Source organism: Peromyscus californicus, unplaced genomic scaffold (assembly GCF_007827085.1).
Source record: "Peromyscus californicus insignis strain IS unplaced genomic scaffold, ASM782708v3 Scaffold_11__1_contigs__length_118956290, whole genome shotgun sequence".
NCBI classification, from domain to species: domain Eukaryota; kingdom Metazoa; phylum Chordata; class Mammalia; order Rodentia; family Cricetidae; genus Peromyscus; species Peromyscus californicus.
The window spans coordinates 108,637,209-108,650,661 of record NW_026294402.1 but is presented as its reverse complement, the minus strand read 5'-3'; the positions used below and the strand labels follow the sequence as shown (position 1 = coordinate 108,650,661).

The following is a 13,453-nucleotide window of genomic DNA, read 5'->3' as shown; positions in this document are numbered from 1 at the left end:
AAGACTTGTGCATAGCTGGGAAGCAGCACATTCAGGGGGTGTCAGGCCCTGAGATTATCAGAAACTCGTGCATACATTTTGTTTGACGGCCTGATTTTGAGACAGGCCCTGGCTAGTTTGGAACTCACTATGTAGACCATGTTGGCCTCGAACTCAGAGAACTGCCTGCCTCTGCCTCTCTAGTGTTGGGATTAAAGGCATGTTCCATCCCAAAGGGAAGGGCTGTGCTGTGCACACACATTTAAAGGTGGGGGCCCATCTAGCTAGATGGTAAACTTTTGGTAATCTGGGGACTTCAGTGTTCTTAAAGCAAGGTAGCCATCAAAAGTGGAGCAAAACCACAGGCCCGACATTGATGTCTCTGTCTATCTCTGTCTGCCTGCCTGCCTGCCTGCCTGCCTGCCTGCCTGTCTGTCTGTCTGTGTGTGCCTCCCTCCCCCCAAGCAGCTCCCTCCCCCAGCAGCTCTTCATTTTGGTTTGGTTTGGTTTGGGTTTTTTTGTTTCTTTCTGTAGCTCTGGCTGCCCTAGATCTAACTCACTCTGTAGCCCAGGCTGGCCTCAAACTCACAGAGACCCACCTGCCTCTGCCTCTTGAGTGCAGTGATTAAGAGCACTCTGCTTTCAGAAGATCCAGGTTTGATTCCCAGCACCCACAGTGTCTCACAACTGGATTCCAAAGGCCTCTGCGCACCAGATACCCACATGGTGCATATGGATACACGGAAGCAAAACACATGGATTTTTTTTTTGTTTTTACAGAAATGATTCTTGTTGAAATACATAGAAAGTTAGTTGAATTCATAGCCCACTATAAGACCACTCCCACAGATGCATTTTTATTTTTTAAGCTGTGTAGTCCTGGCCGGCCAGCCTGGAACATATGTAGACCAGACTGGCCTGGAACCTACGTATAGAGATGCCCGCCTCTGCTTCAAGTGCTGGGATTAAATGTGTGTGCCACTGCAGCCAGCTAGATTTATTTATGGTTTTTTTTTTTTTAGTGTGTGTATTTTCCTGCATAAATATGTGCGTGTCTGGAAGAGGGTGTCAGATCCCTTAGAACTGGACTGAGATGGTTGTGAGCAGCTCTGGGGACCAGCCAGGTCCCCAGAACACAAGCAGCGAGTGTTCTCAACCTCTGATTCACATTCCGTTGTTGGTCTAAATTTCCAGCTACCATTAATGAAAGGGTCGTGGGGGCTCGATAGAGCTGACCTGGTGGTGGTTGGTGTCGAATGATAGGTGTGCACCGGAGACTCTAGAGTGCCAGAAAATAGGGACCGGAGGTGAATGCAGACAGGAGAGTGTGTTGCCGGCACTGTCCAGTCTTGGTGTTCACTTCCCGGCTGGTCTGAGAGTGTGCCTGGAACTCTTTGTCAAGTGAGGAGCTAGGAACAAAGGCACCAGCTGCCGTCTTGGACCCAGTTGTTGCATCAAGATCTCCTGCCCTGGACTATAAATTGATCATTTATTCCCGGGGGTGGGGCCCCTTTTGATTCTAGGGGTAGAATAGTGGTGTGGCCTGGGCTGGAGCATCTGGGCACCTCTTCGAAAAAGACACTTGTCTCTGGCCAGAGGGAGTGTGGGGGTTGGGTCTCTCCAGCATCCGCCTTTCTGCTGCCGGGTTTTCCCCCTGAGGGGGTTGTGGAGAAATCTGAGATATTGGGAGCAGTATTTCGAGGAGGTAAGAATGCAGCATGATAAGAGAGGAGCCAGCCAAGGACTTGGGAATGGGACAAGGCATGACCAGCATCTGGCCAGAGATCTCACCCTGCAAGCTCTCTGGAGATATGCCATTCCTGTCAGGCCTGTTTGTGACGTAATGGGGAGCCACTGGATTGTGAGGCTTCAGCAAAGAAGGGATCACTGATTAGAGCCATGCCATGGTGGACTGCAGGAGCCCAACTGGATCGATGGTCTGGAGAGGAGTCATGTTACAGCTTGCTGAGGCAGGGAAGCTTACTGGTTTCCACACTGATCTGGAACCACTTGTGTCCTTGAGCAGACCAAGTCATGTGTGCCCATTCCTCCTCCATAAAACGATGGGAATGAAAGGAGTCATCCCACAGAGTAGTTACTGACTAGAACAAGACACTGCCAGGCCTCAGCCTGCCACACCAGCTATACAGACCACCTGCCTGCCGTTAAATGTAAACTCCTGGCTCTGATAAAGCTTGGTTGGATAAACAGTGCCTCTATCCTTATTAAAAGTTTCTGTATGTGTTTTACGGGAAAATACAGAAACTCGGTAGTCCAACATGGTATATGATTAATTGTTCCAACTCTTAGGGATTGATAAAAAGAAGTGACTTTCTCATGCTTTACTTAGGATCACATGGGTCACCCATAGTCTGATGTTTTCCCTTGGTGTTGAACCACATTAACATCTGGTGTTACTGTTTCAGGTTTATTTCATGCATATTTTTGCCTGCATGTACGTATGGGCACCGCATGTGCACCTGGAGCCCCTAGAGGGCAGAAGAGGGCAGAAGAGGGTAGTGGATCCTCTTGAACTACAGATATAAAAAATTGTGAGACATCACATGGGTGCTGAGAACCAAACCCAGGTCCTCTGCAAGAGCAACAAATGCTCTTAACCACTGAGTCGTCTCTCTAGTCCCTGAGAGAGAGAGAGAGACAAAGAGACAGAGACAGAGAGAGAGAGAAAGAGGGAGGGAGGGAGGGAGAGAGACTGGGAGACTGAGATTGGTGAGATAAGGTGATATTGTGTAACCCTGGCTTGGCTGTACTTGACGTTAATATATAGACTAGGCTGGCCCCCAACCCACAGAGATCCACCACCTGTTTCCTGAGTGGGGGGGGGGGCGCGGCGGTTCTCCCCCTGCCTTAAAAAAGAGGAGAAAATGGTGACTTGTAATGTCCCAGGTCTGTGATTCTGGCTATTAGGAATAGCTAGACAGGAGGATGGAAGTCCAGGCCAACAGCCTGGGTAACTTATTGAGACTCAGCCTCAAAACTATAAAATGAAAAGAGGCTGTGGGTGTTAGTGAGCACAACCAATGCTCTGGGTTCAGAGCCCCTCCCCTCCCCCCTTTCAGCTCTCGGGTCACAGCCTTGGAGGATATTGCTCAATCAGTGGCGGACTACTTGCGCAGTGTGTCCAGGCCTGGGTTCAATTCTTTGCGCATTAACTAAGCTATGTGAAGAGGAAGTGTTGGTGTGGGTCTTTGCCTGCCTCAGTTTACTACATTTTACTAACCTGGGAAGCTGTGCTTGGCACTCAGGCATTGGGAACTCGGGACATTTTTGCTGTCTTCTCCACTGAGGCTGGGGTGGGGGTGGAATTATCCGAGCTAGGAAGGAGCTTTGAGTGTCCTCATCCCCCAAGCCTCTGAGGTAGCAGACAAGGACTTCTCTCCTTTTGGGCAAGTTGGCTGGTCCCCAAGCCCCAGAAGAAATTTTTATTAGGCATTGGATCTACTTTCTTAGGTCCGTTCAGCCTAATTCATTTTGAGCGTGTGTTTGCCAGTCGGGTTTAACATAGCTAAATATTGTCTGTAAGCAATCTCATAATGAGGCCGCAGTTCTTTGTAGAATATTGAAAAAATGACTTTAGGCATGCAAGTTCGTTTCCTTAATTCCTCTTTTAGTGTGCAAATAACCTTTGAAAACCTGCTTTTAGGTGTTTATGTGTCAGGACAGTATCAAAAATTATTCAGTTGCCGTCGGAGATGGCTCTGGAGGGCTCCGCCCCAGCCGAAGTCCCTTTGTGGTCGGTAACAAGTAAATGGTTTTCTTAGCGTTTGGTAGGAACTTCATCCAGAGTCTCCTGCCCTCCTGTTTCTGACATGACTGCAGCCATTCCACAGATGGTCAGCCTGACAGGAAGGTGTGAGGCACGGCACTCACATACCTGCCGGCTGCTTCCTCAGATGCCCACCCATGCTGAGTTTCCTGTACTGTACCACTTGACAGCTGTGGGAAGACAGACGGCAAGGCCTGCCCACATTCAAGGGGAGGAGAGACCTAGAAAGCCTGAACATTCACTGAACCTAAAGTCCCCTAACATGGCCTACGTTTGTTTGTTTGTTGAGATGGTCTCTCTGTAGCTTTGGAGCCTGTCCTGGAACTTGCTCTGTGGACCAGGCTGGCCTCGAACTCACAGAGATCTGCCTGCCTCGCTGTCTCTGGGATTAAAGGCCTGCGCCACCCCCACCTGGCTACAGCCTTCATCGTCACTCACGCTTCCTAGTGGGCCAGCTGTGATGTCACTTTCTTTCAGGCTCGCCCCTCACCCTTCTCTTGGCTTTTGTTGTTTGTAGGGGTCACCTGTGCATTTCAGTCACAGATAGTAGAGTCCCCCATCACTCTGGATGTTCCCCATCAAATTGTTGATACAGCCGGGTGGTGGTGGCGGCGGCGTGCACGCCTTTAATCCCAGCACTCAGGAGGCAGAGACAGGCGGATCTCTGTGAGTTCGAGGCCAGCCTGGTCTACGGAGTGAGATCCAGGAAAGGCGCAAAGCTACACAGAGAAACCCTGTCTCGAAAAACCAAGAAAAAAAAAAAAAAAGATATAGGTTAAGGGGACATTGACTCTTTTCCGTCACAGTTTCACTCTGGTAAGATCCCGGTCCATTCTGCTAAATTGAATTGTTGTGTACTGAAAACCAGGGTTTTCCTTCATTCTGTTCCTCAAGTATTTATTGAGTGTGGAACTACCAGATGGTTTCTGGGGCGACAGTTCCACAATGAACAAAACAGCCATGTTTAAATTCTAGGGCGCAAACAACACACACGCGCGCGCGCGCGCGCGCGCTCAGGAGTGAAGGCTGCTAAGAAAGAACTATGGGGCAAGGTGGCACACACCTGTCCCCCAGCTAATGATGCCTCAGTGGGATGATTACTTGAGTTAAAGGCCAGCCCAGGCAACCCAGAGAGACCCCCTCACAAAGTTTGAGGAAGTGTTTGGATGGGAGCCAGGCGTCCGTGTAAACAGCTGCTGGGTGTGACCCTCAAGCAGATGAAGCAGGAGGATTTAAGCAGGTGGTCACAGTGTACACAGGGTAAGGGAGAGAATCCCAAAGGCAGTGGGGTCGCATCTCACGGTCCCCTTCCAAGCAGGGCCTGTTGAGCTCTGGCGCTAACTTGCTTTTTGCAAAGCCTAGGGGTATGCTTAGGTCAAAGGGCTCTGTCCTCTGTGTGGGGAGAGATTTCAGGGGCCAAAACAGCAAAACAAAATCCTGCCTTTTGATGTTCTGGGACAGTCTCTGCCCCCTTCATCTCTGCTTGCACATGTGACTAACGGCCGACCCCGCTGCCCCCCCTGCCCCCCTGCCCCCAGGAGTCTGTTGGCATGATCCCCCATGCCCAGGACTTGCTGGGTTTTCTCCCTTACTGGTGGTTTGCTGGACTGTGACCGGGCACGCATGTGGCAGGACCACAGTGAGGAAATGCGCGGTGTTAGAATCTGCCATCCGGAAGAGCCGGCCGCTGGCTGCATGGTTCCTCGGTGGAGATGGGCAGCTGCTGGCCTGCACAGGAAGTCGGGCCACAGCGGCGTCAGGGTGTCATTCAGCACACCTCTTCTAGTTACAGCTCCTGGAATCTTTCAGCATTCTTTTCAGCAGGGAATGGTTGCCGAAAGGTCTTGTGGGTACCTCCTTTCCCAGACAAAGTCTCCCCGTAGCCCAGGCTGGCCTTGAGTCTGCTTGTAAACCTCTGATCCTCCAGCCTTCGCTTTCTGAGTGTTGGGATTACAGGCATGTGCTATACCACGTCTAGTTGATGGGATACTGGGGGTCAGTCGAGCCTAGCCAGGGCTTTGTGTGTGTACCAGTGGAGCTGCACCTCTGGCCTTGGGGTGGGCTCATGGTTCCCACTCCTGGTCTGTCGGACACAGTCAGGCTTGCCAGTTCTTACAAGTTGTGGGACACAAGCTCTCTTCCAACTGAGTTACACTCCCAGCCTCAGAGTTCTGTTTATCTGTTTGTTTGTATGCATGCACGCATGCGGGCATGTATGTGTGGTCCAGGCTGGCCTTCAATTCCCTTTGTAGCTGAGGATGACCTTGAAGCTTTGGTCCCCCTGCTTACACTTCTCAAGTGCTGGGATATGTACACCACCTCAGTTTCCTCCGGTGCTGGGGATCAAACCCAGGGCTTCTTTTCTTGTATGCTTCACATGCTGTCAGCTGAGCTGCATCTCCAGCCCTGTCTTGTGTCTTCTACCTTGCCCTTTCCTCTAGTAACATTCATCAGTACAGGACCAAATGTGGGGGTCCAGGAACCCCCAGAAACCTATCTGAAGGTTGTCATGCTTAGTTGTTTTTCTTCCGAAGCCGCAGGTTGTGGGACTGATCCATCTAGTTTTCTAGCTTAGCTTTTGTTTTGTTTGTTTTTTCGAGACAGGATTTCTCTGTGTAAGTAGCCCTAGCTGTCTTGGGACTTCCTCTGTAGACCAGGCTGGCTTCTAACTCAAGAGATCAATCCCCAGCTTCTTCCTGAGTGTGCCACCACCGCCCAGCTCTGGTTTAGCTTTTTACCCCAGCCCAGAAGACTTGATTTTTCTTTTTCTCTTCTCCCTTCCTGTCCTTCCTTCCCCCCTCTCCTCCCCCCTCTTAGGTGATCTGATGGTATCAGGGAAAGTAGAGAGGGGAGAGAGAGGTTCTGTCACCACCCCTGTGACTGAGCAGGGGGTCCTCAAGTGGCCTCTTGCTCAGTTATGTTAATTAGCACCAAGCCATTGGAGGAGGCTCTTCATCTGAGCATTATATGCACAGACCTGTGGTCCATCACTGAGAAGGGTATTCATCTGAGACATGACATTCATTCTTTATTTTCCCAGTAAAGGGAAAACAAGCCAATAAAGGTGTAAAACAGTAATCCCAGCATTTGGGAAGTTGAGGCAGGAGGATCACTACAAGTTTAAGGACAGCCAGGGTAGAATGCGGTGGTGCCAGGAACCAAGAATTCCAAAGACCCAGCATTGCAGTGCGCCCCCCCCCCCCCCCCCCCCCCCCCCCCCCGCCCCCGTGTGGATGTTACTTTCTGGGGGTAGATGAGAAGGTGCTGCTGGAGCATGGTTGGCTTCCGGTTGTGTTTCTGTTTCGTGTGTGATAGTGTCTCATGCTGTAGGACAGGATGGCCTGAGACTGACTTGTGTAGCTGAGGTTGGCCGAACCCAACAGCAACCCTCCTGCCTTAGTGTTCTGAGTGCTCCGGTTCCAGACGGGAGTGCTCTCCTTGGTTCCTGTTCTTGTTCTTCTTGAGTTTGGGGTATGTCTCAGTCCTGTTTACTAGGACATGTTCTGGCATTAACAGAGCTGAGAGGTTACAGGAGTCTGCTCCTGAAACAGTCCCCTTCACAAGTTACACACAGTCCTGTAAACACCTGGATTTAGATGAATATTAACCTTCCTTGGAGGCAGCCAGCTCCTAACACTGCCAGTGGCTGTGACCTGTAACTAGGAACTGGGGGATCTCAGGGAAGGCCAGAGTTGGACCCTCAGTACCTCAGCATCCTGATCCACTAACACCAGCCAGAGGCCGCTGAGTAAGGAAGAGCCCAGCTGCCAGGATGTGGAACTCAGTGGAAAGAGATGGTTCTGTTACATTTGACAATAGGAAGCCTGGGTTTCTGAATGTAAAACTTTGTGTTATTAGTGCTACCCCCCCCGTCTCTGTCCCTCTGTGTGTGGGGGGGCGCGGGGGGGGGGGTATGTGCAGGTGTCCTGGGAAGTCAGAGTTGTTGGAAATGGAATTACAGGACCTGAGTTCCCAATTGAACAATGCAAGAGCAGTACTGGCTGGCTTCTTCAAAAAAAAAACAAAACAAAACCGAATTGCATTTGCGTGCATGTGTGGTAACTCGGTAAGCTTTGTCCCAAGCCCTCTTGATAAGAGTCTGTTGGTATCTGAGTTTTTCTTTCTCCTCATCTTGGCCAGTTTGTGTGCGTTCTCTTGCTTTTAAAACCAACCATCTCCATGGCCCCCACCAGGCAGGCAGTAGGCATCAGAAGGGAGCCTCGGCTACTTGAGTGTTTTAGGTGTACAGTGTCCTGTTAGGAGGAAGGGGAGGGGGCTGAGTTCCAGGCCACCTATTGGGTCCACCCCATTCTAAAGTCAAGTCCCCAAGCATTCCCACTTGCCTAGAATTCAGTTGACTAAAACTGCACGCTGCTCTTACGGCCTCTTTGGAGGCAGCAGGAACCGAGACTCAAATATCCCTCCTCTTAGGTGGGTCTGGTTTGAAAATCTGTAATTTCCATGAGGGACGATCTCTGTGTTTGCACAGATCTCTCTTATTTCCGCCTAGAAGCAGCAGAAACTGCTCATTAGAACACCAGAGGTCAGATGCATGCCAGGCGGGCGGCAGCTGGGACACTAATGATGTCATAGGCTTTGTGTGACACCCCCCCCCCCCCCCCCCCCCCCCCCGCTCCCGCCAAAGGTGCTGGAAATCTGACTGGTCCCAAATTTTCCTCCCAAGCCTCCAGGAAGTTGGTCCTTGCCTGCCTTGGGTGAGATAGAACTTAAGATAGTATTTAAAGTGAGGGCAAGACAAAAGTAATAGCTAATGGGAGGGAGGGACATTGTGGAAACAGCGGTGACAGCCATTGTCAGCAGTGGTGTGGGGCCGCCAGAGCTAACCCTTCCACGGTTCCTTATTTAGAGTGCCACAGAGGAGTCTGGTTCTGAGTGTCACCCTATCATGTTGTTGGATGCCTTCCTGGTGGTGTTGGGGTGTAGGTATACAATTAGAGTTTTGGGGGGGTTGTTTTGTTATTAATTTTTTAGGTTTCTTTATTTTTTTAGATGTAGGAGTAAGGTATTTTGCTTGCATGTATGTCTGCACACCATGTGCGTGCCTAGTGCCTGCCGAGGTTCGGAAGAAGGCACTGGATCCCCTGGAGCTGGTGTTAGGGATGGTTGTGAGCTCAAGTTTGCTGCTGGGACCAAAGGTGTCCAGGCTCACAGTTTGTATTTTTGAGACGATGTTTCACTCACCCAGGCTGGCCTGGAACTTGGGGTCCTCATGTCTCTACTGAAGTCAGAGATGGCAGGCGGTAAGCAGCCCATATCCACTGAGGCACCTCACGACCCTATTTGTGTTTATAAAACACTCAACCATGTTGTTTATGTAAATAAATTGGTGGGGTTGGGGCTGATGGCAAGTCCCAGAACCTCTGTATTTGGTGCTAGCCTAATCTACACAACGAATTCCAGGAGGCACTCTGTCTCAGCCTGTCCCCATCCCAGAAATAAACAAGTTTGCTGGGTCTGTTGGAAGAGCAGTACAGAGACTTAACCACTGAGCCATCTCTCTTCTCTTGTCCATCTCTCCATCTTGGTGGTGGTTTTTAAAAACTTCCAGTTTAAAATTCTTATTATCAGATACTGATTACATTAGCTATAATTTATTCATATGACACTCTGCAACTATTCAGCAATGAAGGAGTGTTCCAGAGCATTCTAGAAGGATTAGTAAGTGAAGACCCAGGCACTGGTATTTGCCACTAAATTCCAGCACTTTGCAGACAGAAATAGGATGATGATGATGATGGTGGCAGGTTGCAGGCTAGCCTGGGCTACAGTTGAGACTGTGCTTCAACCACCAAACCATACTGAATACTTCTGATCCGAGTTGGGGGAGTCTGACAGCAGGAGGGAGCTGGCCCAGTGTGTAAGGCCCCGGGTTCCATTCCTAGCAATATGTCAAAACATTCTAATGTGCTTAGAGTGCAGGATACTTGGAGTTGTCGTTAGAAATCAAGCAGAGCCTGGAGGGGTGGTTTGTTTGTGTGAAAAGTTGGTCCTAGCCAGGCGGTGGTGGTTTATGCCTTTAATCCCAGCTCTTGGGAGGTTCAAGGCCAGCCTGGTCTACAGAGTGAGTTCCAGGACAGCGCAGGGCTCCACAGAGAAACCCTGTCTCAATAAACACAAACAAAGAAGAAAGACTAACCTCACTGCGCTGCCTGCCGGTGCTGGCTTCCAACTGTGGCACTAAACCATCCTTTTCTAGCCCGGTACCGAGTCTCTGGACAGCCGCGGGCACAGTGAGTTCTGAATAGGGGAGAGTTGGGGGCAGAAGGCTTGTTGAGGGCAGTGGAGGACTTTGGCAACCCCAGCACAGGGGAGGTGGGTATCTGTCTGGGCTACATGAAAACTCTCAATAAGTAAACTAAACAAACAAACCTGGCTGGCTGGAGAGATGGCCCAGCCATTAAGGGCCGTGGCTGTTCTTCCAGGTAGTCTGACCCCCTCTTCTGGCCTCTGAGGGCATTGCATGCAAAACACCCATACACATAAAATAAAAATAAGAAAAAACCCAAACCATTGGTGTTGAGTAAATGCTACATTTACTTACTTTGACTTTTTTTTTTTTTAAGTTATTTTGGAGACAGGGTCTCTAGCCCTGGCTGCCCTGGCACATGCTATGTGAGATTCTCCTGCCTCTCTCTCAAGTGTGGGGACTAAAAGCATGTGCCACCACACCCCACCATGGTACCTACGTTTAAAGAAGTTGGTGAATTGCTCTTCTCTTTGTGTCAAAGACGTGTTCGTGGGTTTCAGGGCTTCCCCCGAGTCCCCAGGCCTCCTGCCCCAGCCGGCTTGCCTGCTCTTTGGCTTTGAGAGTTCTGACTTCCCCTCCAGCTCTTCTTTTTGTAAACACGTGTTTGTCGTGTGTGTGCATCCCTCAGAAGACAAGTTGCCAGGGTCGGTGGGTCCCTGAGCTCTAACTCCTTCACCTTTACCCTGAGCCACCTCCCCAGCCCACCCGGCCGTAAAGCGTGGTTTTGATGGTCCTCAGATGTTTTTCATGGCTCCCGAGCTCGGCTGAGCATTTTTAAAGTGAGTCCCTGTTGTCCATGTGCGGCCAAGGATTGGGCTTCTGGCTTTTCTCTGTGAGGTCATTTTAAGGAATACTGTACTTAATTTTTAAGTAAATAAAACGATAAACAGTGGTTGGTATTGTACTTTAGCTAAGGCATTTTGACACACTTGGAAACCACGTGGTGATCGCGACTGCCCTTCCCCTTTCTCACTGATATGGGTCACTGTGGTTAGAACCATTGCCCAGGTTTTCCCAACGTGTCCCCGGATGTGTGTGTCCCAGCTGGTGCTGGATGGAGGGCCGCAAACAAACAAACAAAAAAAAGAGCTACGCACACAGTATCCTGTTCAAAAGAGCGTTTTCTTTCAGTGCGTGCCCTGGCCAGCCTCCCTACCTTGTGTTGTTATTTATTTATTTTTTCTTTGGCCTCCCCCATCCCCCTGTTCCTTTCCTGCTGGGCCTGCATTCCTAGGTCTTTGTCTCTGCTTGGTATTTTAGAAATTTTGGGAGAGGAAGGCTGGGAGGGGTGGGACGTTCTAGAAGCTGGGGGCAGGGAAGGGGGTGGTCACTTGGAGGGTCAGAGGTCAGGCCAGCTCCATTTAGCTAGAGCAGCCAGATTGTCGCCAGGCCTGAGGGGGCGTGTCCATGCATCTGCCAGGGGAGCCCCAAACAGGCGGCACGTAGGCCCTGGAATTCCTGCCACCAGCGGACTCCACCCCTTCCCTTCCTGCTCCCTAGTAGTGGCTGCCACTTTTGGGGCCATGGGCTCTTACCCAGCCTAGTCTAGTCCTTGCTTTTTTTCTTAAACATTGGCTCCAAGGATATCCCCCCATAGATTTTTAAATTACATTATTTATTTTAGAGGCAGACTGTATGTAGAGCAGGATTAACTTGGTAGGGTCTGATCTCTCCACCATGCGTGGGTCCTGGGAACAGACTCAGCTTGTCGGGCAGCAGGCACTTTGACCCACCACGTCATCTCCCCAGCCCCAGGTCTGCTCCTTTAATCGTCCAACTGTTGCAAAGAGAGAGAGGTTCCCGGTGTTCTTCCTTGCTTATTGATTGTGTGTCTGTAGTTGTAAAATTCGGCTTCCCCTGTCTTAGAAATGGTGAGCAAGCCTGGAATGCTATCAAGTTTTAACCCCAACTCATAACTTGAAGACTTAAATACTGATTTTGTTTTATGGTTTCACAACAATGCATCGTCTTTAAAATTGTAGTTTTATTAGTTCTAAGCGTGCTGGGGCTGTTCTGGATGTGTAGGTTCTCTTAGCCGACATTTGGGTGCCGCTGCTGCCTCTCCTCACTGGTTTGTCTGCATGCCGCTTCCTTGGACTTGCTCCCATCCACTTGTGACAGGATTCCGGGCCGTGTTTCATGTGGGACTCCTGGACTCATTGGAAGGGAAGCCTTTGGGCTCTTCACATCTATTCTCCTGACACCACTGCCTGTTCTGACCAGGATTTCTCTTCCCTTACTGTAAGGCCTCAGGGGATCTCCCGTGCCTGGCCTCTTGTAAGCTCCGCTGTAGGGTTGACAAGCCCAAAGGCCTGGGAGTTTCCTAACACTTGGACAATTGCAGCGGGAACCCAGTTTCTTATCTCAGTCCAGAATTACTTGAAAACCCTTTGCTTCCTGTTGTCCAGCCCCAGACAGGCTGGTTCCTGGGATTTTGAAGGTTGGAAAGGGTCTCTCTCCCGAGGGACCTAGTCAGACCCCATTTGTTTCCCAGATTAGACGGAAGCTCGGCCCGTCAGAGGAAGCCGCTGGGCAGGTGGTCCAGCCTCAGGAGCCTGGTCGGGCAGAGCCCTGTAGACTGGCCATTTGCTTTCACTCACATCTGGTGAAAGCAAGGGTCCTTTGGTCAGTCCACCACATAGCCGCCCCAGAGTTGCTTAGCGGAGAAGGGAGAAGAGGGAAGACGACCATTTATTTTAATTTAAAAGGGACCTCTGGTGGGAGGTTTTCACACCTCACTTTAGGAGGGAGTGATCCCTTTATTCCCTCTGGTGGCAGATGGAGGAGGGAGCTGGGGGAAGGAGTGTAGCAGGGTTGCCAAACCCAGTAGAAATGCTTCTTTTTGCACCACACGGAAACTTGTGAGGGAATGCTCTGCGTTATTCAGCCCACCTTCCTTTGGTTGGTCGTTTAAAGTTCTCCTGGGAAGTTTTAGATTTAGCAGACGAGGGGGACCATTGCCGCCTAGTTTGATTACTTTTTAACTGTTTTGATTAACAGGCCACAACCATATTTTCTTGTACAGATTCCACAAAAGATCTCTCCATTCCTCTGAGATTAAGAAGAATATTCAAATCTTTCTTCTATCCTGGGGTGCAGGCACATTTCACCCTACCAAGCCCCTGTGGGGGTGACACATGGCACAGGAGACAGCAGCCTCTCACGGTGGCTCTTTCTCAGCTCCACTCCGGGACCTCCACCTAAATTATGTTCTAGCCCCTCTCTTCCCCAGGGGCGGGGTTCCCTCTAGCCTTAAAAGCTGTTTCTCAGCTTTCCCTGCCTTCTGGGTAAAAAATTAGATCCTGGCCTTTCCAGGATCCGAACAAGATGCGATGTTTTGTCACGGGTGGGGTAGCCAGCCCGGTGCTTGGCTTGGAGTGTCCCCGCTGTGTGGTCTGGAGCACCACACCACCTCCTGT

The 13,453-nt window shown here is 50.4% G+C and overlaps 1 protein-coding gene across 1 annotated transcript in view; it reads left to right on the top strand.

Annotated features, from left to right (window-relative positions):
* Trim71 (tripartite motif containing 71) overlaps nucleotides 1-13,453 on the top strand; it is a 53,942-nt gene that overhangs the window by 25,215 nt on the left and 15,274 nt on the right. The gene's annotated exons all lie outside the window — the stretch shown is intronic.